The sequence below is a fragment of the Odocoileus virginianus genome, unplaced genomic scaffold (genome assembly GCF_023699985.2).
Source record: "Odocoileus virginianus isolate 20LAN1187 ecotype Illinois unplaced genomic scaffold, Ovbor_1.2 Unplaced_Scaffold_7, whole genome shotgun sequence".
NCBI lineage: Eukaryota > Metazoa > Chordata > Mammalia > Artiodactyla > Cervidae > Odocoileus > Odocoileus virginianus.
The window spans coordinates 1,919,583-1,946,241 of NW_027224269.1; positions in this window are offsets into that span (position 1 = coordinate 1,919,583).

A 26,659-nucleotide genomic window follows, 5' to 3' on the forward strand; every position below is an offset into this window, starting at 1 on the left:
TCTTTGCGACCCCATGGACTGCAGCACGCCAGGCCTCCCTGTCCAGCACCAACTCCCAGAGTCTAGTCAAATTCATGTTCACTGGGTCGGTGATGCCATCCAACCATCTCATCTTCTGCCACCCCTTCTCCTCCCACCTTCAATCTTTCCCAGCATCAGGGGCTTTTCCAATGCATCAGTGTTTCGCATCAGGTAGCCAAAGTATTGGAGTTTCAGCTTCAGCATCAGTCCTTCCAATGAATATTCAGGACTGATCTCCTTTAAGATGGATTGGTTGGATCTCCTTGCAGTCCAAGGGACTCTCAAGAGTCTTCTCCAACACCACAGTTCAAAAGCATCAATTCTTCAGTGCTCAGCTTCCTTTATAGTCCAACTCTCACATACCTACATGAACATGACTACTAGAAAAAACCATAGCTTTGACTAGATGGAACTTTGTTGGCAAAATAATGTCTCTACTTTTTAATATGCTGTCTAGGTTGGTCATAGTTTTTCTTCCAAGGAGCAAGCATCTTTTAATTTCATGGCTGCAGTCACCATCTTCAGTGATTTGGGCCCCCCAAAATAAAGTCTGTCACTGTTTCCACTGTTTCCCCATCTATTTGCCATGAAGTGATGGGATCAGATGCCATGATCTTAGTTTTCTGAATGTTGAATTTTAAGCCAACTTTTTCACTCTCCTCTTTCACTTTCATCAAGAGGCTCTTTAATTCTTCTTCGCTTTCTGCCATAAGGGTGGTGTCATCTGCATATCTGAGGTTATTGATATTTCTCCTGGTAATCTTGATTCCAGCTTGTGATCCACCCATCCCAGCATTTCTCATGATATACTCTGCGTATAAGTTAAATAAGTTAAGTACGGGTGACAATGTACAGCATTGAAATACACATTTCTCTATTTGGAACCAGTCTGTTGTTCCATGTCCAGTTCTAACTGTTGCTTCCTGACCTGCATACAGATTTCTCAGGAGGCAGGTCAGGTGGTCTGGTATTCCTATCTCTTGAAGAATTTTCCACAGTTTGTTGTGATCCACACAGTCAAAGGCTTTGGCATAGTCAATAAAGCAGAAGTAGATGTTTTTCTGGAACTCTCTTGCTTTTTCGATGATCCAAAAATGGATGTTGGCAATTTGATCTCTGGTTCCTCTGCCTTTTCTAAATTCAGCTTGAACATCTGGAAGTTCACAGTTCACGTATCATTGAAGCCTGGCTTGGAGAATTTTGAGCATTACTTTACTAGTGTGTGAAATGAGTATAATTGTGTGGTAGTTTGAGCATTCTCTGGCATTGCTTTTCTTTGGGATTTGAATGAAAACGGACATTTTCCAGTCCTGTGGCCACTGCTGAGTTTTCCAAATTTGCTGGCATGTTGAGTGCAGCACTTTCACAGAATCATCTTTTAGGATTTGAAATAGCTCAACTGGAATTCCATCACCTCCACTAGCTTTGTTTGTAGTGATGCTTCCTAAGGCCCACTTGACTTCACATTCCAGGATGTCTGGCTCTAGGTGAGTGATCACACCATCATGGTTATCTGGGTCATGAAGATCTTTTTTATATAGTTCTTCTGTGTATTCTTGCCACCTCTCCACCTCTTCTTAATATCTTCTGCTTCTGTTAGGTCCATACCATTTCTGTCCTTTATTGTGCCCATCCTTGCATGAAATATTCCCTTGGTATCTCTAATTTTCTTGAAGAGATCTCTAGTCTTTCCCATTCTATTGTTTTCCTCTATTTCTTTGCATTGATCACTGAGGAAGGCTTTCTTATCTCTCCTTGCTATTCTTTGGAACTCTGCATTCAAATGGGTGTATCTTTCCTTTTCTCCTTTGCCTTTTGCTTCTCTTCTTTTCACAGCTATTTGTAAGGCCTCCTCAGACAACCATTTTGCCTTTTTGCATTTCTTTTTCTTGGGGATGGTCTTGATCCCTGCCTCCTGTACAATGTCATGAACCTCTGTCCATAGTTCTTCAGGTACTCTATCAGATCTAATCCCTTGAATCTATTTGTCACTTCCACTGTATAATCATAAGGGATTTGATTTAGGTCATACCTGAATGGTCTAGTGGTTTTCCCTACTTTCTTCAATTTAAGTCTGAATTTCACAATAAGGAGTTCATGGTCTGTGCCAGTCAGCTCCCGGTCTTGTTTTTGCTGACTGTATAGAGCTTCTCCATCTTTGACTGCAAAGAATATAATCAGTCTGATTTCTGTATTGACCATCTGGTGATGTCCATGTGTAGAGTCTTCTCTTGTGTTGTTGGAAGAGGGTGTTTGCTATGACCAGTGTGTTCTCTTGGCAAAACTCTATTAGCCTTTGCCCTACTTCATTCTGTACTCCAAGGCCAAATTTGCCTGTTACTCCAAGTATTTCTTGACTTCCTAAATACCATGTGGTAAATTTCTTGAGGGTAAGAGTGAGTCTGCTTAGCTCAATTTGATGAATTCTTGTCTTAGTATCATTTGAAATGTGCACCTAATAAGCAAAAATGCATTTGATGATGATTTAACACCCTCTACTGGTCTTTGATCTGAACGTATCAATCTTTGAAGTCTATGGTGATTTGCAAGCAGTATGACTATAACCCATGTTCTCTTGATCTCAACCCAGTTGGTAAGAGTCTGAGATGGTAACTGATCAACATCTTTCATCATATTGAAAACTGAGAATGTGGTGGGGGTGGGTGCAGAGTCCAGCATAAATAACTGCAGTGGAAGACCTCAGGGTATGTGCACCTTCACGATGGCAGTGACAACATGCTCCCTTAGGAAGAGACTTCATGAAGGAGCCTAGATGTGACACAATCAGATTTGCATTTAGGTGTGGTTCTCTTGGCTGAAGTGTGGGAGTTGAATCAGAAAAAGACTGGAATTAAACTAGGGATACTAATGAAAAAGAAAAAATAAAAGAGCAACCACTGATATGTGGAAGCTGGGCTGGCACTCAAAGCAAGGTCATGCTCTTCTCTTGGACATACACAATCTCACAGAACACCAAAGCAAGCAAAAATACTCTGAGATGATGATAAAGTGAAACAAAACAAGGCCACTTCATAATCTTGTCTAATTTTCTCTAAACACAGACAGAAACCAGGTTGCTATGCCGCACACAGAATATCAAGCACCCTCCTCTTTCTGCTAATGTGAATGACTGATACTTCTTTACCAATTCCATCTTTATTTCTGCTCTAGTCTGGCCTCCACATGTGTAAGATTTACTGCGACACCCAATCATAAAATTGTCCCTATTTATTTTCTGAGGACATTCAATCCAGAGTGAAGTCCTACTTCCTTAGACCAGCTAGACTATTAACTCCTATAATAAGTTCATTTAACACTCTCTTATTGAGATCATCTGTTTTCCCTTTGGTATATGTTCTCTCTCACTGCAGTGAGTGATGAACCCAACTTGTTCAAGTATAGGCATGCAGCTGGTGGTCTTTGGATAGAGGACCTTGACACTAGAAAAAAGCTGGTTAGAACAGTACATGCACAAAATAAGCAGTGGTGCCAGGGAGAAGTGTGTGCAGATTCTAGAAACATTGAAAAGGTAAAATCAACAGTACTTGATTGATTAGATGTGGAGGTTGGGAGAATGGGCAGTTTCAGGACAAAGTCTAAGCCTCTAGCTTGGGTGACTAAATGGATAATGGTGCTATTCGAGGATATGGAGAGAACAGAGAGAAGAGGACTTTTCAGGAGGAAGATTTTGCATATTTATGATAGAAATACTTGTGAGACATCCAGGTGGATAGGTTCAGGTGGAGAGTTGGGTGTATGGGTTTAAAGCTAGGAAAGGTATGACTTAGTAGCTAAACCCCGAAGAGAGAATGGAATCACCCTGGAAATATATGTAAAGTGAGAAAAATATTTGGCTGAGAGTTAAACTCTGGGAGTTGTCAACATTTGATGAGTAGGCAGTGGAAAGGAGGGGAAAACAGAGCCAGGAGAGACAAGTATCATGGAGGCAAGGGAGTTGAGGGTTTTAAAATGTTGGGGAGCCATGAATAGCATCAAATGCAGGTGAGAGATGAGTCTGTTAGGTTGAAGAATTATGACATCATGGGGACCAGAGGGAGGGCAATGTAAGTGGAAGGGCAGGCATGTGAGAAGATAGCAGCAGGTAGGGGAGTGAATGGAAAGTGACGAAGTGTAGGTAGTAAATGTGAACAACTGTCTTGGGACATTTTATTTATTTATTTTATGTTATTTGTTTATTAAAGTTTTTATTTTGTATTGGGATGTAGCCGGTTAACAATGCTGTGAGTTTCAGGTAGATAGCAGAGGGACTCAACCACACATATACATGCATCCATCCTCCCTCAAACCCTCCTCCCATCCAGGCTGTCACATAACATTGAGCAGAGTTCCCTGTGCTGTACAGTAGGTCCTTGTATATTATAGTGTGTACATGTCTGTCCCAAACTCTCTTTGGACATTTTAGATGAGAAGAAAATAGAGGGTCTGGGTGGAAGCTCGATAGAGATGTGGGGTCAACAAGTAAAGAAGGAGAAGGTAAAAATGCCACTAGAAAGTCTCTTTCATCATCAGTTACTCCAACAGTGTTTGGCACACACTTGTGTGTGCGCTAAGTCGATTCAGTCATGTCTAACTCTTTGCAACCCCATGGACTGTAGCCTGCCAGGCATCTCTGTCCCTGGGATTCTCCAGGCAAAAATACTGGAGTGGGATGCCATTCCTTTATCCAGAGGATCGTCTTGACCCAGGGATCGAGCTCAGGTCTCTTTGTCTCCTGCATTGGCAGGTGAGTTCTTTACCACTAGCACCACCTGAGAAGCCATATGTAGACATTCAATAAATACGTGTTGAATGAATGGCAGGGGATAAGTGGTAGCAAATTTTCCAGAAGATGTAGAAGGGGTTGGAGCAAGGCAACAAATGGTAAAGTTATTGTCAACAGCACATCTTCCTCTGCAATGAGTCCAAAGATGCCATCCCATTTAATCCTAGGGTCTTCCCCTGGACCCATTTGACCTTTTCTGATATCCCACCATGCATACTTTCATTTCCTGGAATGTGAAGTCAAGTGGGCCTTAGGAAGCATCACTACGAACAAAGCTAGTGGAGGTGATAGAATTCCCATCGAGCAATTTCAAATCCTAAAAAATGATGCTATGAAAGTGCTGCACTCAATAAGCCAGCGAATTTGGAAAACTCAGCAGTGGCCACAGGACTGGAAAAGGTCAGTTTTCATTCCAATCCCAAATAAAGGCAATGCCAAAAAAATGCTCAAACTACTACACAATTGCACTCATCTCACACGCTAGTAAAGTAATGCTCAAAATTCTCCAAGCCAGGTTTCAACAATACGTGAACTGTGAACTTCCAGATGTTCAAGATGGATTTAGAAAAGGCAGAGGCAAATTGCCAACATCCGTTGGATCATGGAAAAGCAGGTGAGTTCCAGAAAAACATCTATTTCTGCTTTATTGACTATGCCAAAGCCTTTGACTGTGTGGATCACAACAAACTGGAAAATTCTTAAAGAGATGGGAATACCAGACCACCTGACCTGCCTCCTGAGAAATCTGTATGCAGGTCAGGAAACAACAGTTAGAACTGAACATGGAATAACAGACTGGTTCCAAATAGGGAAAAGGAGTGTGTCAAGGCTGTATATTGTCACCCTGTTTATTTAACTTATATGCAGAGTACATCATGAGAAACATTGGTCTGGAGGAAGCACAAGCTGGAATGAAGATTGCCAGAAGAAATATCAATAACCTCAGATATGCAGATGACATCACCCTCATGGCAGAAAGTGAAGAAGAATTATAGAGCCTCTTGATGAAAGTGAAAGAGGAGAGTGAAAATGTTGGCTTAAAACTCAACATTCAGAAAACTAAGATCATGGCATCTGGTCCCATCATTTCATGGCAAATAGATGGGGAAACAGTGGAAACAGTGACAGACTTTATTTTGGGGGTTCCAAAATCACTGCAGATGGTGACTGTAGCCATGAAATTTAAAAGATGCTTGCTCCTTGGAAGAAAAGCTATGACCAACCTAGACAGCATATTAAAAAGTAGAGACATTACTTTGCCAACAAAGGTTTGTCTAGTCAAAGCTGTGGTTTTTCCAGTAGTCATATATGGATGTGAGAGTTGGACTATAAAGAAAGCTGAGCACTGAAGAATTGATGCCTTTGAACTGTGTGTTGGAGAAGACTCTTGAGAGTCCCTTGGACTGCAAGGAGACCAATCAGTCCATCTTAGAGGAAATCAGTCCTGAATATTCATTGGAAGGACTGATGCTGAAGCTGAAACTCCAATGCTTTGGCTACCTGATGCGAAACACTGATGCATTGGAAAAGACCCTGATGCTGGGAAAGATTGAAGGCGGGAGGAGAAGGGGTGACAGAGGATGAGATGGTTGGATGGCATCACCGACTCAATGGACATGGGTTTGGGTGGACTCTGGGAGTTGGTGATGGACAGAGAGGCCTGGCATGCTGCAGTTCATGGGGTCACAAAGAGTCGGACATGACTGAGCAACTGAACTGAGTGAGCTGATACTTTCATGTAGCTCAAAACTCTAGTGTTATCACCAGGGATTTCTTTTGGTAATAAGAAGAAACATCATTTAGAGAAAGTTCATGAATCGTTTTATTTAAAATGTCAATAACTATTTTTAACATTCTACTTGTATAACAGTTCCTATTTATGAATCTCTGTGACTTTGTAATTTTGTGAAGATCGTTATGAAAAGTCAAATTGGCCACTGATAGACAGGGTTACCCTGGAATATACTTATTTCCTCATCCTTGGAGTGGTGTTCATGTAGAACCCTTCCTTTCAATAAAGTAGTTGGAATCCAGGCATCATGTAAGAATGGAAGTAGATAATTTTCAAGGTCCATTGTGACTCAGAGGTTCTGAGATTCTGCTGTTGTATGTCCAAGTAATCCCATTTCCAATTTTAAGAACAATTGTGTTTCTACTGTTGTTATCTCATATTTTAGGCTGTTTGCACTAAAGCTTTTTATATTAGAGAACAAATTTAAGACTTTGACAACCATGTCGTATGCAAACACATTATGAAAAATAATCTAAGTAGTCTTTCTTTCGTAAGAATGTCTGTGTTGGGGAGGAAGGTGGGGAGGATGGGAGTGGGTGGGGAAAGAGTAGAGGGAGGGAGGGAGAGAAAATGATTGAATGGAATCATTCATTCTGATGGAATGAAAATGAACTACTGAACTTCATTTGCTTTCTACTAACAAGTTAGGAGTCTACCTCTCCATCCATACCCAGAAGCACTAGACTGATTAGAGATTTTTTTGTTTCTTTGTTTACAAAGAAAGAGTTATCGGCAGGAATTTATGTATTTTATTCCAGTAGAGCAGAAAACTGGCTGTTCCCTGGAGGTCTCTGAGAGATTTATTGTTTCAGGAGCCGGCTTTGTCAATTTCACTGGATACTTTTTACCAGTGCAAACTGACCTTCCAGAAAAGCCTGCTGTCTGCTGACTGCCAGGTGGCTAATGACAAGAACAGTATGAGGCTGGTATAGCAGAAAAAATAAAGTGCACCCATGACAGTGAAGGTGGTGAGAGGGCTATACTATAAAGACTGTCCCCCCACCAAATCTGGCAGAGTCTTCGTCTAGCCCTAGCTAGATACAGTCTTTTTCGAAAGCCAACATCCTGGCTCCTGGATAAAAAATATAGAAGTCCTTATGGAAGGAAAATCAGGAGTCTTGTGATGTGATCTGTGTCTCAGATAGGAAGTCAGTGTGATGGGGCTGCACCAGCCCAGTGCTGTCCTTGGCACTTCCATTATCTTCCCCCTGGATCTTCAAAGCTGCTTGAGTATGTCCAGACCCTATAATGACTGAACTGCTAACTTCACCTTTTCCTCTTTAGTGATCTGAGACTTCGTGACACTTGCTCCAGCATGCAGTCACATGGGATAAGTATTGTCTATTGAGTGCCTATAAACAGCATGCACTCTATAGACTATGGTCATACTAACTGGGCAAAGCTGACATCATAGTTACCATTTTACAGATGAGTAAACTGATGCTTGTGGTAAGTGACTTGCCCAAGGCCACAGAGGTATTAGGTTCAGTTTAGTTCAGTTCATTCGCTCAGTCATGTCCAACTCTCTGCAACCCCTTGAACTGCAGCACGCCAGGCCCCTGTGTCCATCACCAGCTCCCGGAGTCCACCCAAATCCATGTTCATCGAGTCGGTGATGCCATCCAGCCATCTCATCCTCTGTCATCCCCTTCTACTCCTGCCCTCAATCTTTCCCAGCATCAGGGTCTTTTCCGATGAGTCAGCTCTTCGCATCAGGTAGCCAAAGTATTGGAGTTTCAGCTTCAACATCAGTCCTACCAATGAACACCCAGGACTGATCTCCTTTAGGATGGACTGGTTGGACCTCCTTGCAGTCCAAGGGACTCTCAAGAGTCTTCTCCAACACCACAGTTCAAAAGCATCAATTCTTTGGCGCTCAGCTTTCTTTGTAGTCCAACTCTCACATCCATACATGACTACTGGAAAAACCATAGCCTTGACTAGACAGACCTTTGTTGACAAAGTAATGTCTCTGCTTTTTAATAGGCTGTCTAGGTTGGCCATAACTTTCCTTCCAAGGAGTAAGCGTCATTTAATTTCATGGCTGCAATCACCATATTATGTAGAAGATCTAAGATTTTAATCCTAGTCTGTTTGTCTCCAAAGCTGGTCTTTTTACTGCATTATTTATTCATGAATTAATTAATGATGATCCTAACTAATATGTTTTTAAATTTAAATCACCATGTTTGAATTTTTTTCCATTGGTTAAATTGACTAGATAATTGTTTAACATGGTAGAAGTCTGCCATTTGAGATTACAGAGACACACACACACACACACACACACTTACACTTAGTTGAAAGCTACAGGTTCACAATAAAGATGGTTTTTCAAACTAATATTATCTTTTTGCCACTGGTTATTAAATTTTAAGCTTGTGATATAATGTAATTAACATTAGTATTGGCTGGTTGGCCCCAGGTTCAGGCTGTCAGAAAATCAGAACTCCTGAACTTTAGCTCCTGTATGCTTTTTCCTCTCCCTGCTGCTCTGTTCTCTCCAGGACCACCTCATAGTAGTTGCAGGTTGGATACTGAGCAAGTCCAGGGAGCCCCATTCACATCTCAGTCTATGTGAGTGGCACATGACCGCCTATCTTCTCCACTTCTATTTCTAAACACACTTGTTTAGGGTGTGTATGCATGCATGATTGTGTGAGAAAAGAGGATCATCTGACAGGGAAGCTAGTAAGGGACAAGTGGTGATGGTTAGAGCATTAATGAGGAATTGTACTGTCATATAGTGCAGGGAGAATGGCACGTGAAAGTTTAACCCATGACACTAAATCTGCCTTTGAGCTAAAGAACAATGAAGAAGTGAAGCAAATTCTGAATTCTCTTGGATATTCTGTCCCTGAAAACTCAGACACAGATACATCCAGTCAGATCAGCAGCTTGTTTCTGGTGATGAGTAACATGTTTTAAAATTTTAAGACTGTGCCAGAAGAGAGGGAAGGATAATATAAAGCTGATAATAGGATTCCTCTTGACCTAAATTACAAAAAGATTCCCAGTGATAAATGACTTCCTGATCTGAAGAGCTTCAAGTGTTCCTTCTGGAAAGCATTTTAGATTAGGTCAATAAGACAGAATCTAGAAGTTGATCAACCTTACAGCCAACTAGTTGCCACCACTGGTGTCTTCAAGGAAGTAATTGGAGGCCTTAAAGGTATACTTCCTGGTGGCTCAGATGGTAAAGAATCCGCCTGCAATGAGGGAGACCCAGGTTCGATTCCTGGGTCGGAAAGATCTCCTGGAGGAGGGCATGGCAACCCACTCTGTACTCTTGCCTGGAGAATCCCCATGGACAGTGGAACCTAGTGAACTTCAGTCCATGGTTTTGCAAAGAGTCGGACATGACTGAATGACTAACACTTTCACTTTCTTTCAAAGGTGTACTGATGCCTGTCCCACACACAGAGGATGATGGTAGTGGTAAAGCCAAGAGAAGGGAGCTAGATACAGAGAAAATGGCATGACTGGAAATTTCAGATAATGTAAAGGAAGGAAATGATGCTGTGTCTGGATGAGAGATTTTCTCCATGTGCGAGATTTTGAATGTCTTCCTTTAAAAGCCTGTATTGGTTTGTTAGAGCTGCCATAAGACAGTACTCCAAACAATCAGCCCAGGACAGAATCCTTATACAGTTCTTGTGTGTATGCTAAGTTGCTTCAGTTGTGTCTGACTCTTTGCACCCCATGGACTGTAGCCTACCAGGCTCCTCTGTCTATGGGGTTTTCCAGGCAAGAATACTGGAGTGGGTTGCCATTTCTTCCTCCAGGGGATCTTCCTGACCCAGGGATCGAGCCCGTGTCTCCTGTGGTTCCTGCATTACAGGTGGTTTCTTTACTGCTGAGAAGCCCACACGAGTGTAACTGGTCCTAAGAGGACAAATGTCATAAAGAGTCCTAAGCTGAACTTGGAAGCATGCTGAGGTCATTTGTGAAGTGAATTCTTGTGTCCCAGGTACCTAAAAGGTGTCCCAGGTATATAAAAGGTCTTAGCATGGGCTGCAGGTAGGCACATTCTCTTAGCTCTGTGGACTCTTCCCCCCTCACCCCCCCGGGAAGGGGTACAGCCAGAGGAAGGCTGCAACAGAATTTGTTGTGCATACCAGGGTGGTGTAAGGGCCCTGTGAAATCCAGGCCAGGGTTCTGCTACTATTCCACTGTAAAACCTGTGGCAGTACTCCTTGGACTCTCTAAGATGCTTTAAGGACAGTTGAGTTAAGAGGCATGCGATGCCCAAAACTAGGTGGGGAGGGACCAGAGACATTTGCATCACTCCCTGCCGAGAAAAACACGTGATCCAAAGAAGAGCTGTGTTGTGAAAGACGGGTCCATGAGCAAGAAAGCTGTCCTAAGAGGCCTGGGCAGGAAGTCCTGTTTTCCCCCAAGCTTTCCTTCAGCAAGACTGTGGCAGAGAAACACTTTGGAGCACCTCCCAGGTGGTGCTGTGTTGTCATGGCAGAAGGGTTGGGCCTGAATGCAGCTGGAAAAAGAGAGCAGCTAAAGAGAAGGAATTTGGCCGAGTCTGCAGCCAGCCCTGGCCCAGGAGACAGTCTCTGTGTCTTGCCGACAACCGTGCAGCTCCCAGAGTGTGCTGGGGACTGGCGGGGAGGTGATGACTTCGCCAGCCCTTATCCCAGCCTGGAGACAGCCACCCAGCAGCTCTGCCAGTCCCTTCACTCTCATTCCAGGCTGAAAAAATAACCGGAAACTTACGTTTCCCAGCTCCCTGGTGCCTCGTGTGCCATGTAGGCCAGTCACAGAGCAGAGAGGGATTTCTTGTACACAGTTGGAATCAGATTCTCAAGAGGATGATTGACTTGGAGAAAATGAAGTGCCCCGCATGATCACTACTGAGGTTCTGACCCCCTGAGGTTCAGCCTCTGCCTTTCCCTGCTCTCCTCCCTGGTAATCTTGCCTTCTCTCATCTCTTTCTTTATCTTGTTTTCCTCTCTCCTCCCCCAGCCTTCTCTCTGCCTCCTGCCTCCTACTTTTTCGCAGCCCCCCTCACTTTCCTCTTTTTCCCCTGGCTCTGAATCTCTCTCCTCCCTCTTCTTCCTCTTCTCTCTCTTGCCCTCTCTTCTCTCCTTTCCCCATTTCTCCCCCTCCCTTCTTCTCTCCCTCTCTAACTCCCTTTAGAAATCATTGCTGAACTCAATGGATTGCCAAAGTTTTTAAAATGTTCGAGTCTGTAGGTGATATATTTCATCAGAAGCCAGTTTTCTTTTCCACTAGAGAATTTGCATGTAGGGAAACAAAAAAAGAGAAAGGGCTATTTCCGAAGAAGCATTAGATCATCCCCTCACCCTTCTGCTCCCCGCCCTCCCTGTATTCACCGCTACCCCCAGCTTCAAGAGACACACTCAGAGTGATGATAACTGAGACCAAAAACTCTGCTTCTCTGTTCTGTTTCTCTCAGTTCTGGCTGAGGCCTCATGGGGGAGCTGCTATCTCACTGTAGATAAGAGCACACTGTTTCCAACAAAGCCTGACCTTTATAGGCTGGAATGAAGTGTGACTTCTGTTACAGGGAAAAAGGTTCTCTTGGTGGTTATTTTCCTGCAGGTGTCTTTATTTTATTCCCTGCAAGAGCCCACGAACACATTCGAGTCAAGTTTAGAGCTCCATCTTGCCTTAGCAAAATGAAGGATGAGACGTTCATTGTGGAAAGATTTTACTTGTTGAACATTCAAATCAAAGACAGTTTTAAGTATTGCTTTTCTTCTGCAGAGGGGTTTTGCAAGTAACATCCTCAGAAGAAGAGTTCATTATAGATTAATTGTGTTATTGTAGCTGTATCAGATATGCAAATCTTAAAAAATATCCGGGATAAGAAAATGAAAATGAACTTTGTGAGTGTAGCAATTAATTTTCAAATACAAGTCTTGTCAATTTATTTTTTGTAACAAATTTCCAGAATAAAGTAAGCAGAAGGTTATTGCTGCAAATGCTGATTTATCTGACGTTAAGTCAATTGGAGAGTCCTACAAATCCACATTTTGGTGTAGCTCCAGGATTGAGGATTGCTGTTCCTATTGAGGAACATTCCTATTGAGGTCATCCTATTGATGACCCAGAGACACTGAAGATCCTCGGTGTCTCCTGAATCATAAGAAAAGAAACAGCTTTGCAGAGCTTTAGTGCTAAGCAGATTTTTTTTACAGGTGTATATATATATATTTGAATGATTAACCAGAACACTTGACAAGCTTGCATTATTTAGTTCATGCTCCTCATTTTGCAGCTGAGGAAACATATCCAGGTGCAGGAAAGTGGCTTCCCAGGTTACCTAGGTGTGGTCCTTTTCCACCTGGACTCCATCAAGTCATAGTGAATGTTGGACATACTTTTGGGCCAGCAGTGAGAGAAGGGTATTGACAGGCCATCACCTGAGCCCATTCTCCTGTTTTAACCAGAACATCTTTGCTTTTATCTGTATGATAGACACAATATTTTGCCAATGTAACTGAAGCCAATGTACTTCCTTTCTTGCTAAGCTGTAGTTCCTAGTCCTCTCAGGGCTTCTGAATCAAAAATCAGTCCTGGCCAACACAGATCACGGGGTTTCTTCTGTAATGTGTCTAGGTTGTTCTTCTACCATTAAGGCTTAGTTATTGACTTTGAGTGAAAGTTGCTCAGTCGTGTCTGACTCTCTCTGACCCCATGGACTGTACAGTCCATGAAATTCTCCAGACCAGAATACTGGAGTGGGTAGCCTTTCCCTTCTTCAGGGGATCTTCCCAACCCAGGGATCGAACCCAGGTCTCCTGCATTGAAGGTGAATTCTTTACCAGCTGAGCCACAAGGGAAGCCCAGTTATTTGCCTTAGTGCCTCAGAAAAAGGAATTGGCTATGACATAAGGAAAGTCTCCACTGCAAAAGAAAAGAAAGGGGAAGAAACCCACCCATCTGTCTAAGCAGATTCTGGGAAGAGCAAGAAGGCTGATGTAGAGGAAGTTACCATGAGACACATGAGTCCTGACCACCCTCTCTAGGCTCAGTGTCTGGAATTGGGAGTCTACTACACACAGAAATCTAAGAGCAGATAAACTTTTTCTTCACTTCCTGTTTAGACCCTTGTGGTACTGGGAAAGTGATATGATAGCCCAGCAGTGATGGAGGAAGTGGCTAGATACATGAAACAGGCTCTCCATGGCCTGAACAAGGTGTGTGGCAGACCCACATTTCCAGGTGTCCCACACATGAGGTCAACACAAGCCAGGGATCATGTCAGAGAGGTGATCATAGGTAGGAACTTTAAGACTGTGACCAATGGGGTCCAGGGGTGAGCAGTATATAAAGCCAACAGATAGGACCAGTTAACACCCAGATTAGGTGTTAACCAGTTAACACCATATTAGGACCTCTTAGTGGTCATCAGTTCAAGGACCACACTAGGGCAGCCATTCCCCTGAAATGAGCAAAGCAAGAGTCCAGAGGTCTCGGGGAATCTGAGGTATCATTGCTCTCTTTCCTCTCTGACATGAAGTAAGCCACCCCTTCTCAATAGGAAGGGGGTCAAAGGGCTAAGGAAGAAATATGAAAGAGCAAACATTTACCTGAAGGAGACTGTCATCCAAAAAGGACTGCTTCAACCAGCCCTGTTTCAGGGGTTGAAGAAGATTGTAGGGCTTGCAGGCCCTTACCGTTCCTTATTCCTTTGCTCTGTCTCGAAAACGTTGAGGGTTAAGGGACTCAGACCTACCTGGACATTGAAGGCAATGTGATGAGGTGAAAAGCACACTGGAAAAAGCCAGCAGAGTTGAGTTTGCGTATTGGCTGCAAAGTCTGTGTCTGTGAAATAGGATGTCTAGTTCCGTAAGATCCTTCTAGCATTGACATTCAGTATTATAGAAATCTCAGTGTTTCCTTTGGTGAAAACCCAGGGTCCCCTGCTAAATTCCTCCTCTGACACCTAAGAATAAAGTTCAAGAGAGAGTCAATCTCATAGGGTAGCATTCCTGGGTGGGGTCACTAGAGCTCTAAGTCTGATTCCTGGCTTTACCAGTTCAGGACTTGGATGAGGTCTATGAATGCAGAGGGAATCAAGCTGCAGGAACTAACTCAACCCCATTCACAAGAGACTGATGGAGTCCTCAGCCTTAACTCATGGGGTCTAGAGGAAGTTGAAAAGAAAAGAAGTACCTGGTTTTCCAGCCTCTGCAGAAGCTCTGTGGATGTCATGACATCTTGAGCACCATTGGTATCTGGCTGTTAACTCTTTTCTACCTAACTCCAAAGTGACACTCACGTTTAATAAGTCAAAGATATTTGTTCAGGGTGCTTTGGTATCTTGTGAGGCTCTGCCTAAGAAGAACCAAGGAATGGGGTTTGCTCAGTCACCTTGGTGATTGACAGGGGCCCAAGTCCTCTATTGAACATCAACAAATCAAACTCCCGGAATTTTAGAGCTGCGTAGCAAGTACATGGAAGGGAAAGTGTTTTAGGACAAATCACAAATAGTCATCATTGGGCAACTGACTAGATAAAGAAATGCAAGAGGCCAGGAGACTAACATGGAATAAACAGAATTAGGCTGGCTTTGAGTCATTCTCCTCAAGGATTAATTGTGGAGCCCAAAACAGAAATCTCGTTCTTGCTGAAGAGACCCTACCAGTATAGCTCACAATGAAAGTGAAGTCACTCAGTTGTGTCCGACTCTTTGCAACCCCATGGACTGTAGCCTACTGGGCTCCCCCATCCATGGGATTTTCCAGGCAAGGGTACTGGAGTGGGTTGCCATTTCCTTCTCCAGAGGATCTTCCCGACCCAGGGATCGAACCCAGGTCTCCCGCATTGCAGGCAGACGCTTTACCCTCTGAGCCACCAGGGAAGCCCTATAGCTCACAATGCAGCAGTGTAATTTAAACTGAGAAATAAAACCCCATCCTCTGCCTTTTAGGAAACTATAGAAGAGGAAGTAAAGCTTCTAGTAGGACATGTCTTGGTTTGCATGGACTGATAGTAGAGAAAACTTGCTGGCCTCCATGTCAGTGTCATTAGCTGTCACATCCTGACGATACTAGGGCAAAATGAGAATTATTTTTTCGATGACCAGAACTGCTGGGCTTGGGTAATGCTGCAGACCTCTAGACTTAGTCCGACCCTTTGGCCTGACTCCAAGTATGCCTCACCCAATTGTTGCCATGCGGTCGCTTCACATAGTCCAGTCACCATGCAATTGGATAAACTTTATCTTTCCATTAGTTACATTCTTGTTCCCAGGAGATAATCTGGGCTTTTGATGGATGCTTCAGAAATCCCCAAAGCCGTAAGCAAGATGTTCCTTATCCTTGTGTCTTATCTCCCCTGACATATGTTGATTTTTACTAGCTTCAACCTCAGTGGGTGGGCCTTTTTGTCCTGTGGCTCCCCCTGTAAAAAGCTGTAGCTACCACTGCCTTTTTGCCTACTAGCAACAGCTTCCCACTGAGTTCCCTTTGTTTACTGCATTCTGAAAGAGCACTTCTTGTCAGTGTGGTGGCATGTATCTGAGGTAGAAAACTTTGCTCTGTTGGAAATGTGAGTCCAGGAAATCCACTCTGCTCTGCCGGAAATGTGAGTAAGTATAAAATCTGACTACAAAGGGTACCTCCATGACATAAGACCGTCTTATTTTAGCTTCATACCAGGCCTGCCAGGTGGAGCATTATTCTCATTTTATAAACAGGAAACCAAGGTTCAGAGAGGTTAAGTAGCCATCTAAAGCTACTTTGTACCATTGACTGTCTGGGATAATTATTTTCTTTGAGCTATTGGTAGGGCTTCTGGTGGGATGTGGATGGGGTGGGAAAGGAGGAAAGTAATGTTTAACCAGTCAGATCTGACTCTTTTACCCTGGTACCCAATGGAGCGAAAGAGAGGATAGCCAGTTCCATCTCAGCTTTAAGTCTGTGCATTAGTAAGTGGCAGAATGGAACAGCCTGAGTGTGAAACCCAAGCTCTTCATACTGTACCATACCATTAGCTACATGCATTCTTAGGTCTAAGCATTCATGGCCTTTCTGTAGAGGCATCTATTTGTTCTTGTGAGAATCTTTGCCAACTGGCAACCAGCAAAGTGACTAGATCTTCACTTTGCTCCAGAAGAATCCATGTATAGCCCTGGCTTTTGTCTTTCTCCACTGCATTTGGATCCCACTGGAAATTGCATTAACAGGTCAACGAAGACACTAATTCTAGATGCAGGGAAACCATTCATCAGTGAGGAGTAGGGCAGCAGATACTTCCTCCTTAGGAGTCATACCTGTGCTACAGTCACAGCCTGAGCACACCTATCTCTAGTATTGGTCTAATGTTTCCACATGACATCATTAATCTTTTGTCCTCTGCATCTTCATTTGTGAGACAGAAGTTTTGGATGTGGTTGAAAGCTTGAATTCCCTCTTGAATCTTTCTGTCCCTTTGCACTGTTGTAAATGGGATAGGAGAAGTCAGCTGGTTAAGGAAGCTGAAGTGTAGCAAGAGTCTTCTGGACTCCACTGGTAGCCTTGTGTGGTCCAAGGACTTTCCAGGACTCTGCTGTGGGAAGAAACTTCCTCACCAATCATTCATGAACAATAACCAAACCGCAGACTAATAGAAGCCTTCCCTGACTGCCCTGTGTCTGAAGATGGGAAATAGAGCATCCTCATTCTTGGTACCAGAAAAAAAAGGTGGGGAACAAGTGGTTAATTATATCAGTTACCAATTCAGGCATTGTCAGAAGATGAGCACTCCCACAGGATCATAAAATTGCATTGGGTTTCTGGGAATGAAAGGTCAGAATGTAGACAGCAGACAACTAAAGTGTGGCCTCTCGGGATCTTTGGCTACCTTGACACCCTCTCCCCAGTCAACTAGTGGATCTCAGTGTGTGTTCAAAGTAGAGGAGCCATGCAAGCCCTGTCACCAAGCTGGACAGGGAGAGTCATGGGTGTCTTGTGCAGGCAAGGTGGCTAAGAATCTAGGTGGAGAACCAGCACATAATCTGTTTCTGCCTTCTTCCCATATGTGTGCTTGTATTTCCTTTGAAGATTAATAACAAGCATCTTTCATGGTACTAACACTTAACTGACAAGTATAGAAATGTTAATCATGGTTTTGAAGAAAGTGCTAAGACATCAGCAGCTGTTGGAATAGAAGGAAGACAATGAGATTTCAAACCTCCCTTCTTTCTGGCTCGTCTAGAACTTCCTGTATCAAGTGGACCCCGGTAGGACATGTGGAATATCAAGTATTTGCCAATTCCTTAGAGAAAAATGTTTTTGTTAAAGAGGGAGCTGCATTTCCTCCTTTAAAATAGAAAGTACTTAACAGCAACTGAAAACATGACTTGCAATAGCCTTGTATCTATGACTGTTCTTAGGAAGGCAACAGGCAATAAAAATAGATAAAAGATTATGGGGAGTGCTGTAACAGACTTGAACCTTAGTATGTATCCACCTCAACATTTTGTGAGAGTATCTCTTCACTTTATGTTGTGTTTCTTAAAAATGTGAAGTTGAAGGACAAATTCAGCAACTTGTTCAAGGCCTCAGATTGAGCTGGTGAACAATCCTGAACAATTGTCTCTGTAATCTCAGAATAACCTTTTGCTTTTAGAGATATTAGGCACAATGTAAACTTGCTACAAAAAAATCTAGGTGCAAATTCCAGGGGTTGTAGGTAATAGTAACAGTAATAGCAATTTTGCAAGTCAGTAAAGTGTTATTTTGGAAAATGCCATCCTGTGCCTTTTTCAAAATCTATAATTGCTGTGTTTAGAGGGATACTGAATTAGTGTTGGAATTAAATTGTCACAGCAAAATAAGTGTGCACTGTTCTTCCTGGGCACTGATTCTTGTCCTGATTTGAGCCCAGGTTGATGAACTGACTCTTCAGGCCATAAGAGTAGAGTTGAGCTTGAAGGTTTCTAGAGTGCACATGTGGACTACTGGGGAGGGAGCGGCCCTTCTTTCTGTTGATGGGGCTGACCATTTGGCACTCACAGACGTAAGGCTGCTGGGTAACTGAGCACACACAGAGAATGTTCTAGCTCAGCATATTTTCATTCCTGAGCCATGTTTTGCTTGGTCCCCCAAATCCCATTTTCTTTTCTTCTCCAATGAGCTGAGATGGGCAACCTCAGGGGAAGACTCGTGTCTCTCTTCCCTCTCCATCTTCATTCGAGCCCATAACCAGTTTGGGGATCCAGTCCCCTACCATATGTCACCTGGGCTCTATTTTGTTCTTTCTTAGCTCTCCAAAGTCAGATGTACCTCTCAGAAGATGCCCCCCAGACAGAGCTCAGAAATGGGAGAGGGAAAAAGACCCTTCATATCTCCCTTTGAAATGTTAATACTAATTAATTTTTGCTTTACTCTGCCCTGGAAATGTCCCATCTAATCACTCAGCACTGTGCTCCTCTCCACTGGGAGGGGGTGAGAGCATGACAGAGCCCTTCACTTTACCCCAGGTGGGGCCCCCATACCTCCTCCCAAGCTTTATCCTTTCTTAGTTGTAGGTCTTTGAGGATGACCATGGTGCCCTCTCCTGAAGGAAGCTGAAATGAGATTGGGCAAGAGCTCTTTTAACTGTGCCTGGGAATTTTTGCTTTTCCAGCCTCTGTACGGAGTTTCTAAACTTTCACCTGGAGGGGAGATCCCAAGTCTCGGGGTTTCAACGTGACAGTGAGTCTTACCCTATCCCTGGGAAATGAAGAACAGCTTCTCCTTGTGCATTTCTTTTCTTTTTACATTTTATTTATTTATTTAGCTATCTGTTGTTGGCTGTGCTGGCTCTTCATTCCTCCAAGGGCTTTTCTGTAGTTGTGGCAGGTGGGGGCTACTCTCTAGATACGATCTTTTGAACTTCTCATTGCTGTGGCTTCTCTTGTTGCAGAGCACAGGCTCTAGAGCCCTTGGGTTTCAGTAGTTGTGGTACATGGCTTAGTTGCCCCATGGCATGTGGGATCTTCCTGGACCAGGGATCGAACCCATGTACCCTACTTTGGCAGGCGAATTCTTTACCACTGAGCCACCAGGGAAGGCCCCCACATTCATTTCTCAAAGGGAGTGAAATAAATACTTTGAAAACTTTCATCTTTTGATTATTTTTCTCATAGGTTTGTTTACCATTAGAAAATAGGCAGTGTCACTTACAGCATCTAATATACATAAATTCTCCAGAGATAGAAATGAAAGCATCCAATTGAGAAATCACCTTAATGCGGAAAAAACATGTCTGTCTTAGCATCATCTACTGCCTTGGTTGAAGCAAAACTGATATTATTGGTTCTGTAAATCAGTTTCATTCAATGATAGCCAAGGCCTGCTCAAGACATAACAACGTTTGCCTGTGAAAGCAGAGTACTATACACACAATTTCCTTATCACTGCAGTATGGTATCAAACTTAGGACTTGGATGGAAGCCTAAGCTGGTGGCAGCTCAACAGAATGTCACTGCTACAAGTAATGTTGCTAGGTCATATCCTTTAGAGTTTTTAATATATAGCAGCAGACTTTAAGGTGAAAGAAAGTGAAAGTGAAAGTGTTAGTCACTCTGTCATATCCCACTCTTGTGATCCCAAGGACTGTAGCCCACCAGGCTCCTCTGTCCATGGATTCTCCAGGCAAGAATACTGCAGTGGGTTGCCATTTCCTTCTCCAGGGGATCTTCCCAAGCCAGGGATCAAACACAGCTCTCCCACACTGCAGGCAGACTCTTTACCCACTGAGCCACCAGGGAAGCACCTTTGGCCAAATAGTCTGTGAAACAGCTTATTTTAATGTGTGGATACTTGATAAAGGTCTCATGGATTTCCTACCCTAATTTCTAGGCCAGCCATTCTATTCTTCCTCCCTAAAGGTTACGCATGGAGCATTAATTGGAAAAAAATGGATCAGAGATCCCTCCAGGTAGCAGTGCTGTTTTGTTGCCAGACAGTCCTGCATTCTCTCCCAAAGTTTGTTTGTAATGGTTTTGGCTCTAGGCCTCATATCTAACTTCTTTCCTTTTTTTAAAATTTTTTGTTTATCCTGAGAAAGAATGTCTTGCTGATGTTCTCCTGGATTTTACATAATTTGAATCAGTTTAACAGATACCGTATTTTCTTTGTTGTGCCATTTAGATTAGTTAAGAGAATTGGGTTCACTCTGGTATTTGTTATGCAGACTTAAAAACAGTCACTGGAATGCTTAAAATCAAAATCTATTTTGTGTTCTATAGGATTGTCCCAAGGGATAGGTCTTTCTGTGGGGTGCAAGTGATTATTAGAATCAAGCAACTACTTAATATTGATATTTACCTTTCCCTTGAGAATGAGATACTAAAAACTATGGCAGTTCTTTCTAATTTCATAAAGAGTTAAACACCCAGAGAACCCAGTGCTAAGAGTCACTTTGTGAACTTGACCTCTTGAGAACTTCTAGTGTGTGCCATATGTGGATTTGCTTTCCAAATACATCGATTATATGGAGCTGGAAACCTTTTTGAATTAGTATATCATGAATGGATCTTCTATTCTGTAAGTAATACTAGAGTTTCACACTGAGTTTGGTTAGCCTCTGGCAGGCCTGTGGAGGTAAATTTGCTGTTGTTTACAGGTAAAAATGATGAAATTATACATGAACGTATGTAAAGATGTAAAAATTGCCTTTTATTTTTGTAATTCACAATAATCTTTGCATAGTTTCTGTACATTTGTGGTTTTCCTAGAATAAGGAAAAATAGATTCATATGTAAAAGAAAGCACATTGGAAAAATAAGCAGATAGAAAAAAAATGAATGCACAAAACAGAAAAGAAGCCAAAACATCTCCGCTGTGCCTGTTACTTTTCATAGGATTCATGTAATCCTTGGGGAATTTAGTGCTGGGTATGGCACTTCCTTCTTTCCTTTGTTTACAAATTGCCTGTGGCTGCTTTCATGTTACAACAACATAGTTGAGTGGTAGCAACAGAGGCCATATGGCCCTCAAAGCCTAAAATATTTGCTCTCTGGCTCTTTACAGAAAATCTTTATGGATACTTAATCTCGGCAATGAGAATTTGAAAGCATTTGAGCAAAGGAATGACAAGATCAAAGTGGTAACTCAAGACAATTATTCTAAAAGTCATGAGTGGGAGATTGAAACTGAAAGATTAATTAGGCTTTTGAAGTATAATCTGAATCTTAAAAACTAAGGTGGTGGTAATGATACAATGGAAGAGACAGATGTGAGAAACATTGAGCAGGTAGAACCAACTCTATTTGAGAACAGTTGCAAAGTAAGAGATGAAATAAGTAGAGTTAGGTGATTGGGGTTTTATTCCTGAGTGACTAGATGATATTAATATCCTGAACTGAGATCAGTAACATGGTGGGACTGTCCGATTTCAGAGGTAAAGCTAAAACAAGTATGGATTTTGACATGTTGATATGTCTGTGTGATATTCAGGTGGAAATCTCTAATAAGTATTGAGTTCAGAGTCCAAAAAAGAGATCTGGCCTGGAGATTAGGAATTCTAAACATTTCTCCACATGGAAGGAATTTGGGAAGCCACGGAGAAATTGAGTGTGCTGAGAGAATGTTAGAGTCCAGCCACATTGGCCCTTAGACGGAATGAGGAAACAAGGAAAATACAGGGAAGTGGCCCTGGGAGATGAAAAGAAAAGCAAAAGTATGGACTGTTCCAGAAGCTAAAAAAAGAGATTCAAGAAAGAGACCACTGTCAGCAGTGTCAGAGCTGCATAAGCGAGTGGGCTGTTGAGAAACAGGAAAGTAACTTTGGATTTTATATTTAGGAGTTCATTGGTAGACTTTGAAGACCCTTGGAAAAAGGGTAGGGGGCAGAAGCCAGTCTTCTAGAAGTTTAGAAGTAAGTGGAGGTAGAAAGAATGACGTGTTCATTTGGGAAGCGTGCAGTTGGCTTGAATGCCAAAAAAGGCACACTTAGAGCATGATGGCAGACCTCAGAAGCTCCATATGTGTATGCGCCTTGAGGCAGAAACCTCAGTTTGATAAGCTACCTTAAGAGGCTTTTTCTATACAGATCAAGTGCAGAAGGCTGTGGAAAATGAACTTGTACAAAAGAGAACCAGTCCCTGCAAGCATCCCTCTCTTTCCCAATAACTCCTGCATTTTGCGGACCTAGAACTTTGTTCACTTTGCAGCTTCAAAAAATGTTCCTAGGGGGCTCCACTTGTGTATTGTACCTGCTGGAAGGAACTGATTTTCTGATGTGCCTTGCTCACAGGTCAACTGGGTCAGATTGCCTTATGCTGGTCACTGGAAACCAAGAAAACATCAGCTGGGCCATAGACAAGCAGATAGCATAAACTGTCATTATGCAGCATAAATTCAAGTTGCAGAAGTTATGATGAAATGAGCACATGGGAGGCTTAAGACAACTAAATTTATATCCCAAACTCAGATATTTTCCTGGCTTTAAAATGGAATGTCTGAAGAATGTCTGAATATGTCTCCAGAGAGTCAAACCCGGAATGATGGGGAGGGAGTTAGAGGGAAGCAGAATTTCAACTCAACATATGGAAGAGCTTTCAGACTCCTCGGACACATTATTCCAGGAATTGTTGTTTAAGCATGCAATTGGAATATAGTGGTGGCTTGCCTTTTGGATTGCACATGGAGAGTGTGCATAGAAAGAGCACTGTGCTGGGCATGGGGGTTTATTAACCAGGCAGGATGATTCCCCCTTCTCTGGGCTTGTTTCCCTGTTTATAAATTGAAGATGGACTAAGTGACCCTGGAGGGCCTTCCTCCTCTAATATTCCAAGATTCAATTTTTTGGCAAGGAGGGGGTGCTGGGTGGAATCTAATATTTCGATCAGTTTTCTTTTCAAGTGTAGCCTTCATGAAAGATTGCAAATCTTGTTGCAATCCTCTCTTTTCTCATTAAAATAAAAAAAAAAAACACCCAGGATCTCAGATCCTTAATGTAATTCAAACTTCTTTTTTATATCTCTGAAAAAAGCAAAGATTGAATAAAACTGCATCAGTTGATTAAGATTCTGGGGTAGAGCTGGGTTAAAATCTTTACTGGGACTCCTAATAGCTATGTAATCTTGGGAAACTCCTTACTATTAACAAAGACTCAGCTTACTTATCTGAAAAATGGGTGTGATAATACCACCAGAGTATTGTTGGACGAATCAGACAAGATGACAACATTTTTAGGAGGGCTGTGGGGTTTGGGAAAAGATCAAGTAACTACTTTTGTTCAAAGTAAGTTTAGGTGAAGGTCCTGATTCATTTCCCAAAGGATCCCAAATCTTACAGGAAGTGTAGGGAGCACCCAGAGAAGAGGAGCAAGTTTGGCTTTCCAAGACACCCTGAGTCCCAGCCTAGCTGCTGGAAGCACTGTCTCATTGAAGGTAAAGTCCCGTCAGACTCAACTTTCCAAAGATTCAGTTTCATGCTACTACTCAGTGGCGAGAGTGTAGAGGATATCTGTTATTCAGTCTGCTTAAAACCCTCCTTCTTGAGGAAAACTACTTATCACTTGACAGTTATGATTCAGATCTCTGACAGGGCTACACTCTTACTTCACGCTGGTCCACGTCACCTGAGATAGTTAAGAGTCAGGGGTCTATTTCTCACTGGTGTATTTATGCCTGAGACCTGCACAGAGGAGTGGGCATCTAATTGTTAGCTCAGCCTCTTTATCTTGCATAGAGAGACAAAGTTAAGTAATATGAAGAAGCCAAGCTTTGGTAGCCAGAGCTCACTGACCAGAACATTTTAAACCAACATATGGTTGGTATGACTTATTTTCCCCATTATCAGAGTGAAATAAACACAAATACAATTTTAAGAAGTGTCTCATGTCTAACAATACTGAAATTAGAACAAGATGATAAGTTAGCTACTGTGAATTTCTCATTTTCCAAAGTTACCCTTAGATCCACACACCTGTGCAATGCACAAATCCACAGCAGCTCATGAGGGAGACATGATATCTGGTCCTCTTGCCTCCTTTAAGATCCACCATCTGCACTAAGGCATACACTAACCCCTGTGTCTGAGCACTGTTTTAGGCCACACACACCACCACCACCACATCACAAGGCTTAGTTCTGAACCACTTCCTCAATTCCCTGAATTGTATCCTGCTCCTAATCTTCTTGGCCTGTTGACTTTGCAAGTGGTTTTCCATTTCTGCCTTTGTTTTGCCCTTGGGCTTGTGGGTTGAGAGGCCCTACAAAAGCAGACTGTTAAGAGGAGTAGGTGGTCACAGTATGTGTTGAATGAGTAAGTGTCTGGGAGCATTGTTTGGAGGCAGGGCTTAGCCCTGGGGAGGCTTCTGTGAAGTACATGGCAGGAGCCTGTGGAGGGCAGCAGTAGTGAAGTCATCTTCTTTTCCATAACTTTGAGAATAATTGAAGGCACGTGCTCTCTTCATGCTTTGGTGTTGGATGGACATAAATCTCCAAATAACAGTTGTTAAAAAAGAGTGAACTGTGAGTCTGGAGTTCCGGGCTGGTGTCCCAATGCTTGTGACTAGCTCAAGGACCTCAAGTATGCCATTTTCCTTCCTTTGGGTCTCATTCCTCCATCTCTAAAATAATGTGAGATGGTTCACGGACTCCTTCTCTGTGGGCTTGTTCAGTGATGACTATCTAGGATTTTGTGTGCTACCCAACCACAGAGACTAAACTTAGTCAGCTCAGTAACTGAACTGCTAACCTGTTAAAATTTGTCTTTAAAAAATCACATTTCCTTAGATGACTTGACTTTTTGGTGAGTAATAGTGCCTGGGTGTACCCCAGGTCTATTAACTTTGCTAATCTGCCAGTGTTCCTACTAGGCAATAGACTGATTGATTTTTCTTTCTGAATTTTTGTGAAGAATGTTTTAAAGGCAAGCGTTCTGTTGCTGTCGGTATCATCATTTACCAACTACTTTCTCGTTGAAACTTGTTAAATTCAAAAACTATTTCTGCAGCCATTTAATTTCTCCCATTAATTCATGTATTGATTTTATTTTTTCCTAGAGGCATGAAATAGATGGCATGTATTTTTATCTGAGAGATTTAGAATGCTTTACACTTTCTCAATTAGAGCCCTCTCTATTAATTAAAAAGTACTTACACTAAGTTAGGTTGGTTGAATTTATGAAGCTAAAGTCCTTCCCTTCCTTCCTCCCTTCCTCCCTCCCTCCCTTCCTTCTAAGTATAGAGAACAGACATATTGACCACCTACTATGGGTCAGGTCTTATGCTAGGTGCTTTCATATGCATTTAATCATCACAAAATATTTTTATATCATGTTTATTATCACTGTTTTACAGATGATAAAACTGAGGAAAAGTGAGCTTAATTGATTAATTCAAGGTTGTATTACTAGTGGGTCTTCCCTACTCATGCCTGCTCTCTCTGATATACCCAAACCAGCCCCACCTCAAGACGATGTCATTGGATTCCCCAATCCAATTCATTAAATAGGAGCAACTTCTACGATTTGCATTGTAATTTATAACATGCTATTTTTTCCCTCTAGCTTTCTGTAGAAATCTGGAAAGTATAGATTAACATAATGAAAAAAATTATATCATGCAGAAAAAATTTCTATTATAGTGAATGTCCTTCCAGTGTAAAACACACTCACAAAGATCATTTGTGCTCCTCAGCAGCCTCTTATGACTTCTCCTCCACTAAGCACCAGAGGAAGCTGACCCTCAGACAGATGGAGTTGCCCAAAGTATACAACTGAAACATAGCAGAGCCCAGACTCACCCCAAAGGCTGACTGTAGTCCAGGGTTGATTTTACCACATAAACAATGTATGTTAAGGGCAAAGAAAGGAGAAATTTTCAGGAATCATCTACCCTCATTGTTTGAACAGATGTAAATATTTGGTAAAATGCAAATCCTCTCAGAGCCCTACTAGTGGTTATTTGCCAAGCACTCAAATGAAGCCAATACTCTTTTGCAGTCCTAGAGGGAGAGAGGATGGCCTCCTCTAAAGTTGCTTCATTAATGGTTCCCACTGGACAGAAGTCACTCTGATGCCTTGTTCGTTCTGTAGCCCTTGGCCATACCCCAGCTGACCACTGACTTGAAAGATGCCTGGTCTTTTAAGAGTTTCATC